This window comes from Pseudophryne corroboree, chromosome 10 (genome assembly GCF_028390025.1).
Source record: "Pseudophryne corroboree isolate aPseCor3 chromosome 10, aPseCor3.hap2, whole genome shotgun sequence".
NCBI classification, from domain to species: Eukaryota; Metazoa; Chordata; class Amphibia; order Anura; family Myobatrachidae; genus Pseudophryne; species Pseudophryne corroboree.
The window spans coordinates 353,780,011-353,802,157 of record NC_086453.1 but is presented as its reverse complement, the minus strand read 5'-3'; the positions used below and the strand labels follow the sequence as shown (position 1 = coordinate 353,802,157).

The 22,147-nt window shown below is 41.5% G+C and overlaps 1 pseudogene; it reads right to left on the bottom strand.

Moving 5' to 3' along the window:
• Positions 1-9,483: 9,483 nt before the first annotated feature.
• On the bottom strand, positions 9,484-9,603 carry LOC134968107 (5S ribosomal RNA; annotated as a pseudogene).
• Between the last annotated feature and the right edge of the window lie 12,544 nt (positions 9,604-22,147).

Sequence of the window (22,147 nt, the reverse complement as noted above, 5' to 3'; positions counted from 1 at the left end):
CTTGTATTACTGTGTTACAGACTTGCTGACTCTCACGTCTTCCCTCTTACTGTATATGTGACTGGCCCAGGATATCTGTGTACAGTATAATCACCAGGACCCAGTTATTTATATTCATCAGTAACCAGGATATCAGTGTTATCACATGATGGGGTATCAGCCTCAGGAACTGTCATGGTAATGCAGGTGACAGTGTGATCATCTCTTGAAACAGAATAAATTATCATAATATTCATTTTTTAATTACATATTTAAATTGTGCACTACATTTCAGTGATTTAATTAAAAGTAATTACATTTGATAATTAAAAATGTATTTTTTAAAATATTTCTGGTGCAAACACATATACAAATATTGGGCCTGATTCAGATGCAGACACAATGCCAATATAAACACAGTGGAGTGATTATTAGTGCACCAAGGTACGTTTGCATGGATGCTCACAGTGAGGACTCAACCTCAAATAACTGACAGCTGGAGGGGGTTTTGTGGGAGGCAGTGCCATTCCATCAGCACACGAGTCATGCTACTACACAGAGCTCCCACCGCAGCACATTTCCCTGTCCCTAGAATGCTCCCACTCCTCCCTGTCATAGTACCCCAATCGGGGGTGGAGTTTCGCAGAATGACGTGTTTGCGTCGTGATGTCATGACACAATGCATCATTTCATGAAACTCCAACACCCGAGTGGAGTACTATGGTGAGGAGGAGGGGGAGCTGGCATACAGGCACTGGTGCCGGCTCTACACACCGCTGACAACAAGCATTACACACCCCTGGCAATGACATTACCCCTGAAAATGAGCATTACCTCTGGCAATGAGCATTACACACCCCTGACAACAACATTAAACCTGGCAGTGAACATTACTCCTGGCAATGAGAATTACACACCCCTGGAAACGAGCATTACCCCTGGCATCTAGCATTACACACCCCTGGCAATGAACACAACCCATGGAAATGAGAATTACACTCCCCTGGCAATAATCATGACACCCACACCAGAGCTTGAAAACCCTGGCAACAAGCAAGACACCCAGCCCATGAAACCCCTGGAAATGAGCATGACACCCAGTTCATGAAACCATTGGCAATGAACATGACACCCAGTGTGTGAAACCCTTAAATAGGTGCCGACCAAAGCCATTACAAAGTCCAAAGCAACTGAGTACACATACTGAGGCAGCATCTACACAATAACAAGGAACATCTACTCCTAGAGTGAGTTTATGATTACACAGACTGTGGCAGTAGTGATGCTGGTGCCATGTTGCTCTACATCAGGGGTGGGAACATCCAACATGTGGGAATTATATGGCCCAGAAATACATTTGGTCTGTTCCGGGGCCCTGCCAAGGCAGTTGCAGATTGTTCAGAGCCATCCACCATGCACTGTATACAGTGTGAGAAAACAACATCTCCCATGATGCAGTGCATGGCAGATCGCTCCAGGTGGGGATGTGAGGCAGCCTTGGAGAAGGATCTCAATGGAGGTCTGCTATGATGGCTGCATGTGGGTGGGAGTAATGGCTGTGATGCAGTGCGGAGTGGATCCAGGACCTGGACCGGTGGTGAGCAGGACTCTGGATAGGACCTGTCCTGCAGTGGTGGTGAGTGCCCTACTGGCACTATACAGGTGGCATTATGTATATCTGTCAATACTGTTTGCATTGCTGTGGCCATCATTTGTTAGGAGTACTAATGTTACCATTATGTGTAAGGCCATGTCGGCTTTCTAAGGAGCATGTGCAACTTCGGTGCGTGCATTGGGGGGTCAACTTCAAAAATGGACCACAAATGATGTAATAAAAATCCAAATTGCCCTCAGCAGAAAAAAAGCCCTGGACCCAAGGGCTGCTACCTCTGCAGATTTCTTAATTGGAGTCTTCCTACCTGTATTGATGGCCCTGAACTCTCTCAGTCCAGCTGCTCACACATCCTGGCACAGCTTCTGCCATAAAGCTCTACAGATCTTTAGTGACTACATCAGCCTCACCCCAGTAACTTTCTGTGGGTACCCATGCTCCACTGCCTCAAGCGGGTCATGTAGCCAATAGCACTGTGTGAGTCTGCATTCTCCTACCCACAACAGCCCCACTGCTGCCCAGTTCCCCTCCTTCCCATAACAGCTGTACTTGTCCCCCAGCTTGTCCTACAGACTGCTTATGCATATTACATGGGTGCAGCCCCTGGGCTCCTGACATTTTCCTATATACTTCTCAATTCTAACCAGCCTCATACCTGCAAGGTACTCCTCTCCACACAGCAGCTACCACTGTTTTATTCTCCACAGCCCACTGGCTGCATACATGGCTTACATCTTCTTGTACATGGCAGTAGAGAGCCTGTCTGGTCCCAGGTACTTTTCTGGGCGCATTGCCTAACTATGGAAGGCATGGCCTGCACACTTAGAAAGCTACAGAAAAATTTGTGCCTCCATGGCCACACTGCAGCCCATCACACAGCAGTCTATGATGGACTGTGGAGAAGAGCTGCAGCTGCCAGGAAAGGAGGGGATTTAAGCCACCTCTGGGCCCCTCCACCTGCCCTGGGTAAATAGTACCTGTACCCCTCGGGCACCACTGCTTTTGCATACTATATAACTTGACAATCATCATGTTCCTAAAACTATTTCTCTACCAACTCTGCAGGACTGTCTCACAAACTGACCTCTCAACTGTGGTTCTCCTTTAACAGTAGATAGGACACATTGTGCTGTTCACTTTAAGTGGGTCAGTGGGACGCACCATAAAGAGACATAATAGTCTACCTCAACTAAGTCAGTGCAAGGGAAAAAAAATGTGGCTGTGGTCCTGATTCTGATTTGGATGTAAAGTAAAAAAAGCAAGTTACTTTATATACTGAATAAACCATGTTGCAATGCAAAAGTAGCAAATACATTTTTATTTTTATATTTTTCTGTGCACACCAACTGAATCTTAATCTCTTTGTGCATGTTACAGCTGTCCCACATGCAGTGCAACATGATTTATCCAAGTACACAGTTACTTGATATTTTCTGCTTTACTTCCAAATCAGAATTTGGGGTGTATTCAGTATGTGTCGAATCCATTCCAACATGCATTTGTCGGAATGGATTTGACAAGGGCTATTTAATGGATGGCCAAATCCTAATGTTGGATTTTTCTGTACCCAGTGTCCTGTCCTGCTGCTGCTGTCAGCGGCTGCTGGGTGCACTGACAGTGGCAGCGGGGAGAGTAGATGGTGGCAGATGGTGGGAAGAGGTGACGGTAGTGGGAGGAGCTGGTTGGCGGCAACCAGCAAGGGGAGCTGGATAGCAGCAGGTGGCGGAAGGAGCTGGATGGCAGTGGGGGGCGGGGGGAGCTGCCAACATTGGATGGTGGAAGGAAAAGTCTGCAGCAGTGGGGGTGATGTCTGCAGTGGTGTGGGAGGTGCTCCCGTGTGTGAGTAGCCTGGCCGGTATGACGCCCTGCTCAATCTCACTTTTTTAAAGTCGGATTGAGATTGTCGAAAAGGGGGCCAAAGTCTTTTGGATTTGGCCCCGTTTCCAACAGAAGCATGAAGATCAGCGCCTATTCCGCCGATCCACATGTTTTCTGACAAGTCGGGAATTCCCAACATGTTGGAAAAGACTTCTGTTTTTGAATAGGTCGGAAACCCCTTCCAACCAAAATCTGACAGAAGCTGCCATCTTTCTGACAAGCTGGCAGCTTTCAACAGATTTCGATTGCACCCCTTTTTGACTATAGACTATCAAGACATTCATCTGAAAATGTTCCAAGATTTTCTACATTACGCCATTCCAAAATGTAGAGACTTCCCACTTTTTACAAGCATTTTAAATATTTTCCTTAGGTCCTACATTAATGTTTGTCAACCATGGACCAATCACTTTGGAACTTGAAACCCATTTTCTTGTGACAATCAAATTTCTGCTCATGAGGACAGACCTCCACCTCCACTACTCAAACTTTTTATTTTATTTTTTGTTGGCTACCTTCCGTGCTTCTTTTTTTATGTTATTTCTTTATCTCTCTCTCTATCCGTTTTTATATACAGTTATGTACTTACAAATAAAAAAAAATTATGTTATGCTAATTTTTTGGGTATATCACTGAGGTGCTTTAACAGAGGAGGGGGACCCATGTGCACTCCCCAATTGTGCCCCCTACTCCCTGGCAGTGCAGTAGACTCGGGCACTGTGCCAGATTCTACTGCGCTTGAGCAGGTTTCCAGAAACATGGCACCCACATCTCATTCTGTGGACATTTGCCACTCTGCAGCAAATACTGGGCTGGCAGAGAGATGAGTATAATTAAATGGGTGCAGTGAGTGCAGTGTCTGGGCCTCACTGGACCCAGGGGCCCTTTGTACCCATTATACTTATGTCAGTAGTCTAAAAAATTATATTAATCTTTGATCTGTTTTGATGTTCATGACATTTATATCTTGATTGTCATGTACAGTACCTGCTTGTTGTGTTACATGTTCTAATTATGAATAAAGTCACTTAATAAAAAAAGCTGCAAAACTATTTTTGTTATCATTGGATCTTGCTGTATTTGCACACCTGTGTGTAACTAAGTCACAAATCTGTGTAAGAAAGGTTCCAATATGAATGGTCACAGTTATTACTTCCCACCATGTTCTCTTATGCTTTTTACATCAGTTGTACTAATTCCTTTGTGACAAAAGTCACTGCTTAGCATCTCTGGTACACTGTGAGCAGCATTGTATGACACTATGATGTGACTAAGGTAAAGAATAAAGAGGAAGCCTGGCAGGGGCAGGAGAGTGTGATTGTCTTAAAGACAGTTGGAAGAAGGTTAGGTGGAGAGTATTTAAGCTGTAGATATAATAGGGTCTGAGTTGCCAGAAGAGTGGGAATTTTGGTGAGAATTCCCATATTTTTAAAGCAGCAATCATTTACAAGGAGTAGAGAGAGCACACTTTTCCATCAAATAAAAAGTGACAGTTACTCCACCCACACCATGCCTTGATCCCCGACCCCAGCAAATGTAATATGTATTTTTTCATCAGTCATGTCTGCTATAACAAAAGCTTCTTATAAGACGTGTTGTGGCAGATAAGACTTTCATTGCCATGCCTTTGTGTTTGATATCAAATGATACTTGTTTTGGTATTAAGAAACAATTAACATTAGACAGTGCAGCAGTTTGAAATGTCCCAGCATGATACACAATAAGAGTATTTAAAAAAGAATGAAAAAAAGATATTACACATTGTTAAACCCCAGAAGATATTGCAATGTTGGTAAATATTGTAAAGCTTATAAAGGTGTTTTTAAACTAATAAGGTGAATAAATGGTAATTTTAAAGGTCTGCTCAGTCAATATAATTTAACCATCTGTGCATAGCAATGGATCTAAAACCTGGGTGCCTTAAGGACCAAACTTGATTTAACCATATGTGCATTGAAATGGATTTACCTAAAACCTGGGTGTCCTGAGGACCACATTTGAGAATCACTGGTCATAAGTCTACTACAAAAGAAAGCTCAAAATGTAACATGGAACAACTTCTAAATAGCTCACAGAAACCGCATTGTTGGTCATGCGTGTAAAACCACCAACATATAAAGTGTATCAAACCTTTAGTGTTTATGCCATGTATTAAAGATATTTTCTCCGAAAAAATATGTTCATATCCTTTCTGAAATATATCTTTATATTTGGAAATATGTACATTATCACCAATGGCTAAAAATGCCGGAGTTTTTTTTAATTCTAAAGTAATCGACGTATGTCATCTTGAAAACTCTGAAAGAGTGAGAGGGGCTCACGTCGCACAGTGTACACTTAATCGTTCTATGGTAAGTGTTATTATAACTGTATATGAAATTCTGTAAAACATCTATATATCTGTAAGTATTCTGAGCTGTGAAATAGCTCCACATATGCACATACTTGTATTTAAATTCCTATTGAAGTGTTCTATAACAGCCACTTTTACATAATTATTGGTCATGAAATTTTGTATACCGTATTTTTCTAACACTATTTTAGGACCATGTTTAGAAACTCTTTACCATGGTCGGTTTTCCACTTCTTTGGCACGAAGTTCTGTTGGAATATATTTTCTAAAGCATTAGCAACTGTTGTAGTGTTCATAGCTGTTAGACTGACCAACCACGCTCTCTTACTGAATATGGCGATAATGGTTATTATGTATTTAAAACCATTGTTGTACTTCGCAGGGTCTATTAGCGAGACCAGATCACTTTGCCGTTGCTAATTTATAGCCGATACACAAATCATGTTCCTTTTACTCACAGCATATCCTGTCAGTTGTTCTGCATGTGTGACCAACAATGTGGTTTGTGTGAGCTAATAAGAATTTGCTACAGATTACATCTTGAGCCATCTTTTGCAGTAGACTTTTGACCAGTGATTCTCTTGTGGGCCTCATTGCACCCATATTATAGATGGTTAAATCAAGAAAACTGTGCAGACCTTTTAATTTACCATTTATATATCTTATAAGTTTAAAATTTTAAAATCCCCTTTATTGGCCTTATAATAGTTATCAACACCGCAATAACTGCCAGGGTTTAACAATATGTAATACCTTTTTTTCATCTGTTTTTTTGTTTAACTCTTGTTGTGTATCATACTGGGACTTTTCAAACTGCTTCACTGTCTAAGGTTACTTGTTTTTAAAACAAAAACAAGTATAATTTGATAGAAAACATAAAGCCATGGTGATGTAAGTCTTATCTGCCACAACATGTCTTGTAAGATACTTTTGTTAGAGCAAACATGACTGCTGAAAATATTTGTATTAAGTTTATATTAAATTTATATAAAATTTATGTAAAACACCTAAGTGAAAGTTAAGAGATTGGATTACCAATAATGTACAACACACTGACATCTGCAATTAGGACAAACCTTATACATTTATACATTTATAAGAAATGATATGATGATTTGTCTTTATTAAGTTTGTTCACTATTTGACATACCTTGGAAGAGTATCCATAGAAATATCAGAGGTCATAGTACCCTGAGGTAAACAATTGTTAAATAAGTACATTGCTTATACATTTAAGCACAGGGTGTGTGTTTTGAATATTACATATAATTTGTTTGTCTTGATATATGTATGGTATTTTAAAATTTCACAGTTACAGGCATATTTAATGAACATAATAAAAGTTATATTTTATGAGTGAATTAACATGACTATTAGTACACACTATAAGACCAATTGCTTTTGTTCCCTATATGTATATAGTCTAGTATATTGGCAACAGTATCATCATGGCAACACCCCCATATTTTGATTTGATTTATGTGATTGTAATATGGGGTACAGAATGCAAAATCAGAAATAGGCACTAGTGCAGTATATTTCCCATACCTTTTCCATCATATGAGCATCTAGCTGGCTGAAACTTCAGCATTTCCATACTACTAGCACAGTAGAATATATATATTTGAATTTTTAAATCAATTTAATACAGTTTTTAGCTCATAGCGAAATACTTATAAACCAGAATGTCATCTTTTAGCCAAACTAAAGACCTGGACAACAGACGTGAGAACCTGAAAAACAGTTTAGAATCAGCCTTTGGTAATGAAACATATAGTCCAGGATTAAATAATAAAGACTGGTCTGATAATCCTTTTCCTTAAAACAACTTTTAATGAAACATGGAAAAACTTAGTGGAACAGACTAATATTTGATAATTATATCAAGCAAAACATCATGCCCAGAGGTCTGAGACCAAGAGTGCTGAACTGGCAAATCATGAACTAAAGAAGGAATGGTAAACAACATTGACACAATGTTCAAAAGTTCTTATCAAGAGCTTAATTAAACACAACAAAATGTTTTTAGCAAAATATGCTCAGGAAATCTCGGTACTGGCGGAAAAAAAGTGAAAGAAATTTGAGATGGTAGAGAAATTTCAACAAACATAAAAAATAAAAGAAAGAGGTGGATGAATTTATACAAGAGATTATAGAAAGGAAAAAAAAGGAAATTGTATAGAGATAAAAATGACTTTGCTCAAGATAAGGTATACAGATGGAAATCTTATCCACAATGAGCAAGAAATACTAACATGATGAATTACACAACCTCAAACATTAAATCATCAGTAGGAGAAGAATTATTAAACAAAGGTAGACCCCAGAGTTGGGATTTTTTAGGATAAACACTGAGGGGGACCAAAGATTGTACACGCATGGAAGATCTAAGATCAGGAGGGGGAAAGGAAGGAGAAGAAAAAGTGATACAAGGGACTGGTGGGAGTAACCCAGAGAACAAAGGAGAATGCTGTGAATGATGATATTTTGAGAATAATTAACCTTTCAGACATAACACTTACTGAAGTTCAAATATGTTTATTAAGTAAAGGGGTTATCATTTCCCCCAGCTCATCAACCTTATAGGTTTAAGTGCGAAAAATCTTTACAGCTCTTTATGTGAAAGATACTTTTAAAAGAATTCTTCTATACTCAACAACAAATACGTGAAGAAAACCCCAGTATAGAAGAGGGCTCCTCCATGATACTAACTTGTGCTCTAATGATGGAAGATCAGACCATTTTAGGTATGTTAGAGGATCTGGAATCAGGAAATGAGAACTATCTTTATCCTTTCCCCCATGACCCCAATAAAATGTAAAATAAATTTACTTTCTTCCCGGATTTTAAAATCTCTCTTTCAGCTAAAATATACTATGATTTGGTATCGAGTGATTTAGATCTCATGTTCAATCAAGAACAACAAATACTGTTTCAAACCGATAACCTTACAGAGGGCGAAAGAGTGGCACTGCAGGAGATTATGAAATGGCAGTACATCATTAAAAACCCTTAGATATGGGGGGTAATATAGTGTTGTGGCCTAAATCTATGTACTTGACAGAGCTGAGAAAGCAATTGGGTGAAATTAATACCGGAAAGACATAAGAACAGTAGACTCTTGTTGGGGAGCACTCATTTTCAGACCTGCAAATATTTACTGTAAATATCTATTAAAAATAATAAGTTTTTATTAGTTACTTAAATGATATGGAGTTCAGGTTTTGCGAATATATGTGAAAATATAAAAATAATCTGTAGCCTTAGCTAAGATAAATAGATTAGCCGGATTCCTTGATGTTATGATTGATGTATAGGAGATATGCTCAATAAAGTGGTATCTTAGAGAGAGAGAGTGCGTGTTTTTATGACTGTCATTTAATCTGCATAGGCAACATTAGAAAAAGATTGTTGCAGAAATTTAAATCATAGGTCATGTATCCAATTGACGGTATCCTGTCTACATAGACTACTTACTGTTATCACACAGGTGGATCTAATATAATGATATTTTTAATGACCATCATTTGATCTGCATAAATAGCTTTAAAGAAAGATTATTGCAGAAATTTTGAATCATAGGTCATATGTACAGTAGACAGTATTCTGTTTTTATAGACTGCTTCCTGTTATCTCACAGGTAGATCTAGTATGCAGCCTTTAATTGCAGTACCTGGGTGTTCCAAGGTGGTCTCCCATCCGAGTACTGGCCCGGCCCTCCACTTCTTGGCTTCCAAGATCAGATGAGATTGGGCATCTCCAGTGGGGTGTGACTGCAAATTGCTGCACTTAGACCTCCTGTCTGGCTAGACAGTGGTAAAAGGCCTGATTACTTGTCAAAATGAAGTGGGATTACTCAATTTGCGCAGTAGCCTTTACAAATATTTGGCTAGTCTATACAATGGTCACCGTCTGGTATGTATTTTCACATGCGTGTAACTGGTCACAGGTAAGAATGCAGGAAATATTAATAGATATCCTGTTTAGAAGGTAAACCCTACATTGGTTGTAATCTCTAAAATATACCACACTTGTATATTATAGTATTTATCTGGAATTGAAGGCAGTCCTTCAGAAATAAATGCTCCTCTGTCATAAGACACAACTGTATCTATAATCAATGCTAATAATTAGCAAAATGCCCACATGAGGTGAAAAATTCATTTACACCATGAGAGCTTGTAATTCAATGCCACGTACTGAGAACAATTGCCTTTGATGTCTGAAGTTAGATACTATACACATTATAATTCCACATTTAGTGCTAGAAAATAGTAATTCGTGTATGGAACAGAAACCTCAAAAGCATAGAAAAATATATTGGTATAACTCATATACCAGTAGAACACCAAATTCAGATGCCACGCACAATAGTGTGACTGAAAAAGATAATATATTCTATTGCTTGATGCTAAGAACAGGCAATTCATGTAGAAAGAAACCAATTACAGATAGCAATCCAAATATAGTCTCTCTTTCTGTGCTTAATAAGTGGCAAAAATGGATTCTCTATGTTAGAGAATAGTAATTTTGGCTGAAGAATTCCTTCACTATACACAGTGATGATAGCAAGAATAGATACAGTTTCTTATTAACTGCTAGGTATAATGATACATGTGTTGCATGAAATAATACATATGTAGCAGTTCAGATGCTATAGACAGATTCACAAGCAGCTGTAGTTAAACAGCCACTGAATTCCTTCACTATACACAGTGATAGTAGCAAGAAAAGATATAGTTTCTTATTGGCTGCTAGGTATAATGATACATGTATTGCATGGAATAATACATATGTAGCAATTCAGGTGCTATTGACGAATTCACAAGCAACTGTAGCTAAACATACACCGTGTTCAGCCTGAAGCTCCAAAATAGCAATTCTCTAAAGAAACATTAATCTGCAGTTGCTCACAATCTCCTCCAGTGAGGCTACTGAAATACGGCCAATCTGTTACAGGGCTCATATACCATTATCTCACACAGCATTTAGGCATTCTCCAAGAGAGTTTACCTATACCGATATGGCACTTGACTTAACAGGATAAGGTATCTTTGATAATAAGTGATATATTTCTTTGCAGTAAACGTGAATATATGTTTGTAAAAAAATCACCAATAGCTTTTACACATGTGTGGTATACTTTCAAAGAACACACTATGTGTAGAAAAGACATATGGAATAAGGTTCACTGTTATATACGATACCAATAATCCTGAAGTCTGCTCAGTGTGGCCGACGTGTGCTGCTATTGTCAGCGGGGGAACATCCGTGGTATAATTGAAGCATTCTGTTTTTACCTAGACGTTGGGGTAATGAGTACTTAGGCCATAGAATTCAGGCTGGACGGATACCAGCGTCCGTGGAGGAGCTCCGGAGCCGTGACTAGTATCTGCAGGATAGGTCCCGGCGTTCACGCTCTCGGAATCGTCGGCTGACTCCGATCACATGTGCGCATCACATGATCGGATTCTCCCTAACGTACGTTTCACAGTAATAGCTTGATCACAGGGTAGTGTAAAGACTTGATCCCTGATTGGGTTTATATGCAAGAGGTGCCAGTCTGATTGGTTAATACATAGTAATGGGCAAATGTGAAACTGAGTCCGTGATGAAAAAACGTACTGGTATGAATTGGTTAATTAAATGTACACTTTTAATTGATGGTCTCCTGAGAGATATAGTAAAAAAATATAAAAATAAGTATAAAAATAATATTTCAATTTAAAAATATATAAATAATGAGGATATATAATAAGTTCACCAATTGAAGTTAAATGGCTATTGACATGTAGTAATGGCTGTTGCCGTCTTTACTAAAAGAGCAAAAAATGAAGTGAAAAATTATATCATATAATACAATCACATACATTTCTTTCCCATTTATTTTACACTAACATAGTCAAATAAATACCCTATATATTTTGACAATACTAAATTCTTTTGTCGTATAAACAACCCTTTATGAGGTCTAAGAACACTATACGCTGTTTACTTAAGAAGTACCGTAAGGGTACGTAAGTTGCGTAACGATCGCTCAGCCGTAGGCGAGACGCTCAAGCGTCGCGTTCGCTCACGGCCCAGAGATCACCAGACTGACACACTAGTGGCTACAGACAAACGTAATGATTCGCTATGGCGTAGCGGACACTCGAGACCACGAGGAGATCACCAGCGGCGCAGACGCTCACAACGCTATACCTTGATATCTATGCCTTTAACAATGAGATACACAGAATACCTTAATGTGAATACAGGGTGTAAGTGCAACCTTGTGTAACCTGACTAACTACAAAGCTGCTTGAGCGTCACCGACGCTCAAGTGAACACAACACTATAGGAAATACACAGATACTGGTTTAGGGTCCAAAGCCTATTAACTGTATTATAACTAATATACTTGTAAAAAGGAATCACAGTACAAATGATACACTACAATATAACAGAGACTTCCTAACCAAATAACTACACAATAAAATACACTACAATACAATTAGAGATACTTTAAGGAAAAATATGGGAGAAAGAGTAGAGAGAGCGAGAGAGAGAGAGAGAGAGATGAGATGAGAGAGATGGCTCAGAGTAAGACAACATGATCACGGAGAAAAACTTACGCATAAGGGGAAACGATCGCATGCGCCTGGACATCCAGCACCCGATTTTCAGCAATGAGAACCGTTGAAGAGTGAGAGCTGGATGTGGTCGGCCTGCCTATTTATGCCCCACACACAATGCAATCTAATGGTCCCTACAATCTTGTCGTCCATTGGACACAGGAATTCGGCTTCGCACCATAACAAAAGGTCATTGGGTAATTCATACAGGTGGGCTGTGACGATTTCAAACAGCTCAGGTGGGTGGGAAACTGGGTTTCCCGCCGCATACCTGAGTAAGAGTAAATAATAGTAATGGACATAAACTTCTTATGTCCATAACTATTCGCACGAGCGATTAATACGCTCCAAACCAACACCGGAATATTGCTATTTAAATACTCTTCCGATGGGTACCAAACACTTCTGTATGACTCCTGTTAGACCCTTCCTACAATACAAAGAGGGATCCCTCCGTTTAGGGACATTCTATATTAACCAAACTTTCAGAATCTATCAAAGGGACCATGATCTATAAACTACGTTAATTGTGGAAATATGTAACGATTGGGTCGCACGCTACGACTACATACTCTTTACCGTAAATACGCATACCGATGCGAGCGGGTGCACACATCGGCGGGTATGCGCTATCACGGGAAAGCGCACGCATGCGCAGCGCGGACCAGCGTGAGGTGCAAATATGGCAGCATGTATAGGGATATTTTTCTGACTTTGACAGTCCACCCTTTGGCAGTCAATAATAACTGCCACCTTCTAAAACATTTCAAAAGGAGAAAAATATATGTCAGGGGTTAATTCATTTCCATGGTTGGGTAGGGGAGGAGAGAGGAGTAGGTGTGAAGAGGGTATGACCTAGTGAGATAGCAGAAGCATGTGTGTATGAGTCCATGTTTGGGGGGGGTTCATGTATCATCGTGCCGTACGTGTTGTAAATCAAGCTTCGAGGTATTGCGAAGTATACATTTGAATTCCTTCTTATCCTGTCGTACAGGTCTGTGGATGGGCTGTCAAACTTTACCGAGCTCTTTTCGGATTTTTTGAACAAAATGGGGAGCACATTTTAGTTGATGATACATGAATGGGGGAATATGTGATTGCTGATATCTGTGCCTGTATTCCCTATACTATGTGTGTTATTACCTGAGGGTTGTAGAGATGAAGATGAAGAACACTTATGGAAAATGCAATGATATTCTATGTCAGGTAAATGTACATCTGTCGTCGAAGTTTTGTTCGGTCTCAGTTGAAAGTCGTCTTCTTTGCGCTGTTTTGCTCCTTAGGCATGAGCAACAAGCTTTGTCAGTGCCATCAGATTTACAAAAAATGTTGGGCTAGCGTGAGTTTAAAAATACTAGGGAAACTGGGGATCCATGGCAAAGTTCATCAAGTGTCCATTTCTCAAGTGGTCAAAACTCTTTCTTTGGTCCATCCGTTGTCAGTATAGCGTCTCGTCAACTTCCTCGTCCAAGGGGGTCTTGTTATCTTGGAGAAAAGCAGAAAAACAGGTGAAAGAAACGGACCGTATAATCACATTTTCATCACATCCTGGTTTCTATCATTGGGTCATAAATCAAATCCAGGTTAATTACAGTTTCCTCACTCCTCAAACTCATCACTCTTGTACTTTGTTTGCACCTCATTAAAGCCTGCCCGCATCTAAATATCAATCCAATAGATATAACAACACCTAAAATACATAGGAGAAACTTTCCAACATCCATTATGACTCCTTGAGCCCAGTCTCCCAAACCGGAGAACCAATTTCGCGGGTTCAACCATGACACCCAACCAGTCAGCTCATTACCTACAGCAGCAAGAGTGAGATTGTGTTTTTGGCGAAATTCCCACTTCAATTGGAGAATATCGTCCATCTTTTGGTCTATGACCTCTACCGGATCCTCGGTGCTATTTGTGATATACGTGCAACACTTCACGCCGTACTGTGTTGCCAATGTAACACAATATCCGCCTGTCACTGCTGTGAGGTAATTAAGAACCATTCTATGCTGTACCAGTTCTGTTTTATAAGCTTGGAGTTCTCTTCCAGTGTATCTAAACGTGTCATCATACATTTCAGTGATATTATCTAACAAATTGGCGAGTGCGGAAATGTATCTATAATTCATCACTCCTCGAGCGGTGCGAGTGAAATCTAACGCTACCAGAACCTGAATCCCGGTGGATTCATGGATTAGATCAGAGGCCGGATGCTCTAACCTTTCTGACAGGTGTCTTTTAACTCGGTGCTCGTAATGAGTGTGAGTATAAGGAGCTTGGGCACCACGGTGTATGTCTTTCATTTTATCATGTGTTACAGTCATCACTTCAGGCAATACTTTTCCAATATAACACAATCCTTCAGAGTTTGGGGCAAGCCACTTGTACGCCTTTCTCCCGCATATGAAATAAGCATCATCGGGGAGAACATATGGGACGGAGTAGGACATTACCATATTACATACCTTCCAGGTGAAATCTCCTGACCCTAATTCTTCCATCTGCTTAATACACGTATCGGGTTGTACGATATGTGCACAGTATCCTGGTGATACTTCTCCAACTCTAGTAATCCTATTTCCTAAGGTATATCGATACCGGAAAGATTTTCCTCTACTGGCTATGTGGCGTACAAGCTCTGTATCTGTAGGCATTCTATCTGCTCTATGCGAAAAGGTCATGGTAAGGTTGCTCCATGACACTTCCCAATTTCCCGGCTTACGGGGATTGGAGATATTAAAACATAAGAGGGACCTATCCACATGGTATTGGTGGAGCTTCAAACTAGGAGGGCTGGAGATGTTAAACCTCCGGTCCACCGGTCTCCCACCACTTAGCTCAAGTACCTCCCCTAACGTTAAAGGAAATGGTACTAGCCCTGATTTGCTATGACCCTGAGGTACTTGAGAGCATACCCAACAATCTGTTTGGTTTAATACGTTACCCACTAAGGAGTGATAGTCACTCAATGGATGCCGGTCCATATGGATATTAAAACTGGATTGGCATTTCTTTATGCACCCATCCTCAACCAAGTTGTTACAAAGCCTGCAGATACAGTTTTCTTCAGCTAACAATCCATCACAATTTCTTCTATCGGATCGTTTTCTGATACTCGCCTTTGCTTGTTGGTTAGGTTGATCTTGGAAAACTACGCCTTCATTATCATAATCGGAACCCATTCCAGAACCTCTCTCGACCTCCATGGTACTCTCGCCGGAACAGACTGCTCTGGTCAACATCATGGTCAACAGGAAAATCCGGATCACAGTCTCTTGGGGCAAGTCCATCTTTGAGGAGGAAATGGAGAAGTATGAGAAGGGGGAAAAAGAAATTTCAAGGGAGAGGGGATGGGAAGTGGAAAAAAAACAATAAAAGGGATTGGGGAGTCGACAACTGCTTTCGGTCTTCAAGGCTCAGGTGCCGCCTCAGTCCTCCTGGAACAGACACTCCAGTGATACAACCTCTACCGTCTGTTCCTTATCACGGGACTTCTCTGGATCAGCAACCTTCTTGCAGTGGGATGAATGGACCCAAGTCTCTCTCTCAGCAACCTTCAATGCTGTGGTGCTAGTCAATAAGACCTGGTATGGTCCTTCCCATCTATCAATAAGACAACCTGAGCGTAGAAAATTTCGTATCATTACATAATCCCCAGGTTCAATGTCATGACAATTACTATCTGGTAAATCAGGAATCACCAACTTCAGATTATCATTTTGATTCCTCAACTGCTTACTCATGTTAATCAAGTATTTTACAGTTACTTCATTGTTACATTTCAAATCATCCTGAGGGTTAATCATGACATGCGGTTGTCGACCAAACAAGATTTCAAAAGGGGATAGGTTAAGAGGGGACCTGGGAGTGGTTCTGATGCTATACAAAACAATGGGTAAAGCTTCTGGCCACGTCAATCCTGTCTCTGCCATTATTTTACTCAATTTATTTTTAATAGTGCTGTTCACTCTTTCGACCTTCGCACTCGCCTGTGGACGGTACGGAGTGTGCAGCTTGCTATCAATTCCCATCAACTTACACATTCCTTGAAAGACATCACCTGTAAAATGGGTACCCCTATCACTTTCGATTATCCTAGGGATACCATATCTACACACAAATTCTTGTACAATTTTCTTAGCTGTAAACATAGCGGTATTTGTAGCTGCTGGAAATGCTTCGACCCAATTCGAGAAAACATCTATACAGACAAGTACATATTTCAAATTTCGACATGGGGGTAATTGAATGAAGTCAATTTGTATTACCTGGAAAGGGCCGCCGGCAGGTGGGATATGGGATGGTTCTGTAGGTATTGCCTTTCCAGTATTCTTTCTCAGACAGGTAAGGCATGACATTGCTCTTTTACTCGCATGAGAGGAGAATCCTGGGGCGCACCAGTATGCTCTTACCAATTTGCACATTCCCTCCTTGCCTAGATGAGTCAGCCCGTGAGCTGCTTCAGCCAGACATGGAAGATATGCCCTGGGGGCCACTGGTTTACCATGTCCATCCGTCCAGAGCCCTGAGGACTCCTGGCCATATCCCTTTGCCTTCCAGACTGCTCTTTCCTGTGCGGAACACAAATTCTGCATTTCACACAACTTCTGTGTGTTGATGGTATTGAATACCATCAGTTGTGTGGTGTCTGTCGGTATGGGGGTAGCAGCTGCTAACTTAGCAGCTTCGTCTGCTCGGCTGTTACCAAGTGATACTGGGTCTTGACTATATGTATGTGCTTTACATTTGATAACAGCCACTCTGTCGGGTTCCTGTATCGCTGTTAGAAGCCTTTTTATGTGAGCTGCATGCGCTATCGGTGTACCAGCTGCCGTCATGAAATTTCTGAGGCGCCATAGGGCTCCGAAATCATGGACTACCCCGAATGCGTATCTAGAATCGGTGTAGATATTGGCTGACTTACCCTTAGCCAATTCACATGCTCTGGTTAGGGCGACCAGTTCAGCAACCTGGGCTGAGTGAGGTGGGCCTAGCGGTTCTGCTTCTATGGTGTCTTGGTCATCTACGACTGCGTATCCAGTACACAAGTCTCCCGAGTCTGACTGTCTGTGACAACTACCGTCCGTGTAGAACGTGAGTTCTGCATCTTCCAGTGGATTGTCACTGATGTCAGGCCTTGCGGTAAAATTTTGGGTCAAATATTCCATACAATCATGTGTATCTTCCTTTGTATTAAATCCTCCTTCCCCAGCACTCTCACCTTCCACCCTTTGTGCATGACCAAGCACACCTGGGAGATATGTTGCAGGATTTAATGCACTGCATCTCCTTATGGTGATGTTTACTGGGGCCATTAGCGCCAATTCCCATCTTGTAAACCTCGCTGATGAGACGTGTCTGGTTTGGGCAGAATTCAATAAGGCAGATACCGCATGTGGTGTATGGATTGTGAGGTTGTGGCCTAGCACGACATCTTCGCTTTTTGTCACTAGCAATGCTATCGCCGCAACGCTACGCAAGCATGTGGGGAGGGATCGCGCTACCGTGTCTAGCTGAGCGCTGTAGTATGCAACTGGCCTGCTGGCGTCACCGTGTTTTTGGGTTAGTACACCTGCTGCGCAACCAGCACTTTCTGTTCCGTATAGTTCAAAGGGTTTCCCATAGTCTGGCATACCTAATGCTGGCGCCTGCGTTAGGCACTGTTTGAGTCTCTCAAATGCTGTTTCGGATTCGTCAGTATGCGAAATCCGATCAGGTTTGTTTGAGGAGACCATTTCCTGCAAAGGTAACGCCAATATGGAAAACCCTGGGATCCAATTACGGCAATACCCACACATTCCTAAAAACGTCCTGATTTGTTGCTGGGTTTGTGGTAGAGTCATGTCTCTAATTGCTTGGATTCTATCAGCGGTCAGGTGTCTCAGTCCTTGTGTTAGACAGTGTCCCAAATATTTTACCTTAGTTTGGCATAATTGCAACTTGTCTTTGGAAACCTTGTGACCTGTGTCTGAAAGATGAAACAGGAGCTGTTTCGTATCCTTCAGGGATGCTTCCAATGAATCAGAACACAGTAGTAAATCATCCACATACTGTATCAATACTGATCCACTCTCTGGTTGAAAAGACTGTAAACAATCATGCAAAGCCTGAGAAAATATACTTGGACTATCTATGAAACCTTGGGGTAACCGAGTCCACGTGTATTGGACTCCTCTGTATGTGAATGCAAACAAATATTGGCTGTCAGGATGCAGAGGTACCGAAAAGAAAGCGGAGCAGAGGTCAATAACAGTGAAAAATTTGGCAGAGGGAGGAATTTGCATTAGGATGACAGCTGGATTAGGCACTACGGGGAACTGACTCTCAACTATTTTGTTAATCCCCCTTAGATCCTGCACTAGCCTGTAACCCCTCCCCCCACTCTTTTTAACAGGGAAGATGGGACTATTTGCTGTGCTGGACGTTCTTACTAGAATGCCCTGTTGTAGCAAGCGTTCTATTACTGGGAAAACTCCTAACTCCACCTCTGGCTTCAGAGGATACTGTGGGATTTTTGGAGCTATCCTACCATCTTTTACTTGTACAACTACTGGAGCTACGTTTGCCATTAATCCAGTGTCCTATCCATCTTTTGTCCAAAGTGACTCTGGTATCTGAGATGTCATCTCTTCTACTTGGGATGGATTCCTATTTGTCATAATGGTATGTGACATTAATTTTGATGGGGAGTCTAACATGTCTCACACTTCCTGAGCGTGATTCTCAGGAATGTCCAAGAATACACCTTCAGGAGTACAGTAAATGACGCAACCCATTTTACATAGTAAGTCTCTACCCAGGAGATTAGTTGGTGCAGATGCAGCCAGCAAAAAGGAATGCTTGGTATGCAAAGGCCCTATTGTAATCTCGGCTGGTTTGCTAACAGGGTAGTGCTGGACTACTCCTGTTACTCCCATGGCTGGAACTGTCCTACCAGTGGTTCTCATGCCCACTGTCGAATTTATCACTGACTTGGCCGCCCCTGTGTCTACAAGAAAATTTAAAGTTTTACCAGCTACATTGATTGCAATCTCTGGTTCACTTCCAAGACTGGCAATCAATTTAACCGGCTGCAGATTACAGGTATGGCCACACCCCTATTGGGTATGCTGACCTCCCTGAATCCCGCTGGCAGCAACTACTTGTGAGGGAGTTAGTTGTGAACTACCAGAGGCATGCCAGTCTCTGTTCGGGGGATATCTTTTTGTTTCTCCTGTATGTGGCTCAAAACTCCGCCTCTGTGGACCCTGCTCCCAATGTCGTGTGTCGTGTCGTTGTCTAGGGGGTTGAAAAGATCTTTGTACACTCTTTGTTCTACAGTCTCGTGCATAGTGTCCCTGTTTGTTACAAGAAAAACATGTTATTACACTTGACTTACCCACAGGATTCGGTGGTACATACGCAGGCTGCCTTGTGGTCAGCGCCTGTATACTTACTGACATCAACTTATCACTTTGCGACTCCCTGTGCCTAGTGATGTTTCTGTCGTGATCAATAGCAGCCTCTCTCAATGTGGACACCGACAGACCTCGCCAACATGGTTGCGTGGTCTGAACCCTAGCCTTTAATGTTTCCTTTAAACCATCCATCAGTACAGATACTGCTACTTCTTGGTGGTTTGGGTTGGTCTTAATGTCTTCTATACCAGTGTATTTTGCCATTTCTAATAGTGCCCGGTGAAAATATTCTGTTGCCGTTTCGGACTCTTTTTGTCTAATGGAGAATATTTTGTTCCATTTAACAACGGCTGGGAAATACTCCTTTAGCTGTAAATTTATCCTTTTTACGTTATCTTTGTTGTACACATCTGAAAGCGGTACATCTTTATCTAGTCCACAATCAGCCAAGAATTGAACTGAGTCGACATTTGAAGGTAAACAAGCTCTTAGCAGTATCTGCCAATCTTTGTGGTTGGGTTCTACAGTGTTCCCTAGATCCCTGATGTATTTTTGGCTAGCAACTAAGTCTTTCCTGGGGTCAGGAAATTCGGACACTATGGTTCTTAATTCCATTCGGGAAAATGGAGTGTACATGGCAATGTTCCTTATGGGAGTGGCTCCTGATGCATCTGTTTTCCCATTGGGGACTGCTATTACTCTAACAGGGTTAACTCTAACAACCTCATTCTGTGTAGATTCTACAGCTTGTGGTGAAATTGTTTCGGTATAATGCATGGTGCCGTACTTACCCGTTGACACGACCTCACCTATCCCTCCGCTAGGGGCCTTCACTAATCTCGTGAGTGGTGCAGTTCCTACTGTGGTTTCTGATATGGTGGCCGCTAGAGAGAGCGCTGAAATTGTTGCCGAATCGTCTTCTTGATCACACTCCTGAGGAAAGTTCAGAACAGGGTACAACTTGCACGGGTCAATAATTGCATGGGTTACTTGGTTAACATCATTAACATTTATATGGTTGCTAAGAGTTTGTGTTTTACGCCCCAGTGCGTTTTTCTCCGTAATCAACTTCTCTCCTGCAATGTATGGTGGAGGCGGGGCTGTGGCTATCAGTTTCCTGACTGCCCCAGATCCCGCCGCCAGAGCCAAACCTCTCTGTATCTCACCTTCCTGTTGCCATAACTGTAAATAATCATGATGCTGAATTCGTCTCTTTGTTGATTTTATGAGACATATCCTCCTCCTTAAATTTTGTAACACTTCTGGACTGAAGCTACCTATTCTTGGGAATTTCTCCCTGTCTCGTACAGTCATTCTCTCCCATTCATCACATAAAACCTCTGTGTGACTTCCATATTTCTCACACATGATGTACCTTGCCGACCCAACTGGTCGGTTCTCTGAATCAACCCGAACCGAGGTTGATCGCCCCCTACCTGAACAACTGGCCCCCATAATCTGCAGGTGTTGCTTACTACTCCTTTGATCTTTATATCACGGTCTTCAGCGAACCCTTACAGCAAACCAAATTATTCAGAATAGGCCGGCGGTGGCGGTTTACCGAGTACCCCACTCACTCGCCCACCTCGACCAATACGACCTGATCACACCGACATGGTGCTGGCGTACTCGATACAGGGCCCTACCAGAAAGAACCTTCTGTTTACTGGAACATATGAGGGTTACCCGCAGGACACTTACTCTTTCCAGTAAAGGTGGGGTTGTTAGATAGTTCCTGAGTGACCAGCGAACTTCCCTTTAAAAATAAAAAATTACACAAATCACGTCAGAATGTACAAATAGCGTTTGTGACCACTTTACTCTAATGGTATTAGGTCAGATTACTAACTACTGCACACAATTACGTGCGGTACAATCGTTCAGTACATAAGCACTACCTGTTATGTACTGAGAGATCAGTGGAATCGATGTTTCCGGCCGCGATTCCTTCAGCAAGAGCTTATGGCCTATATGGGTTCTGCACCAACCCCCGGGGTTGTGCCTCTTACCTTTATAGCGGACCTCTTTGTCTCCTTATGACCTCCTGGTCTTGTCTGTACGACCTCCTGGTCTGACCTCCTGGTCTTGTACTGGTCCGCTATACTCTAATGCTCAAATATTATGTTTAACCAGGGATGCCTCCCTAGCCACCGTGTATGTCACTTACACGTATGTCCTACCCGATTTCTTTTGGTTCAACCTCTAAGTTGTATAAACTTGTATACAAAAACACACTCACTCAACACATGTACACTTTCATTTATATATCTATTTCTGCGCAGAAATTTTCTTCAGCCCAGCTGTGTTACCAATT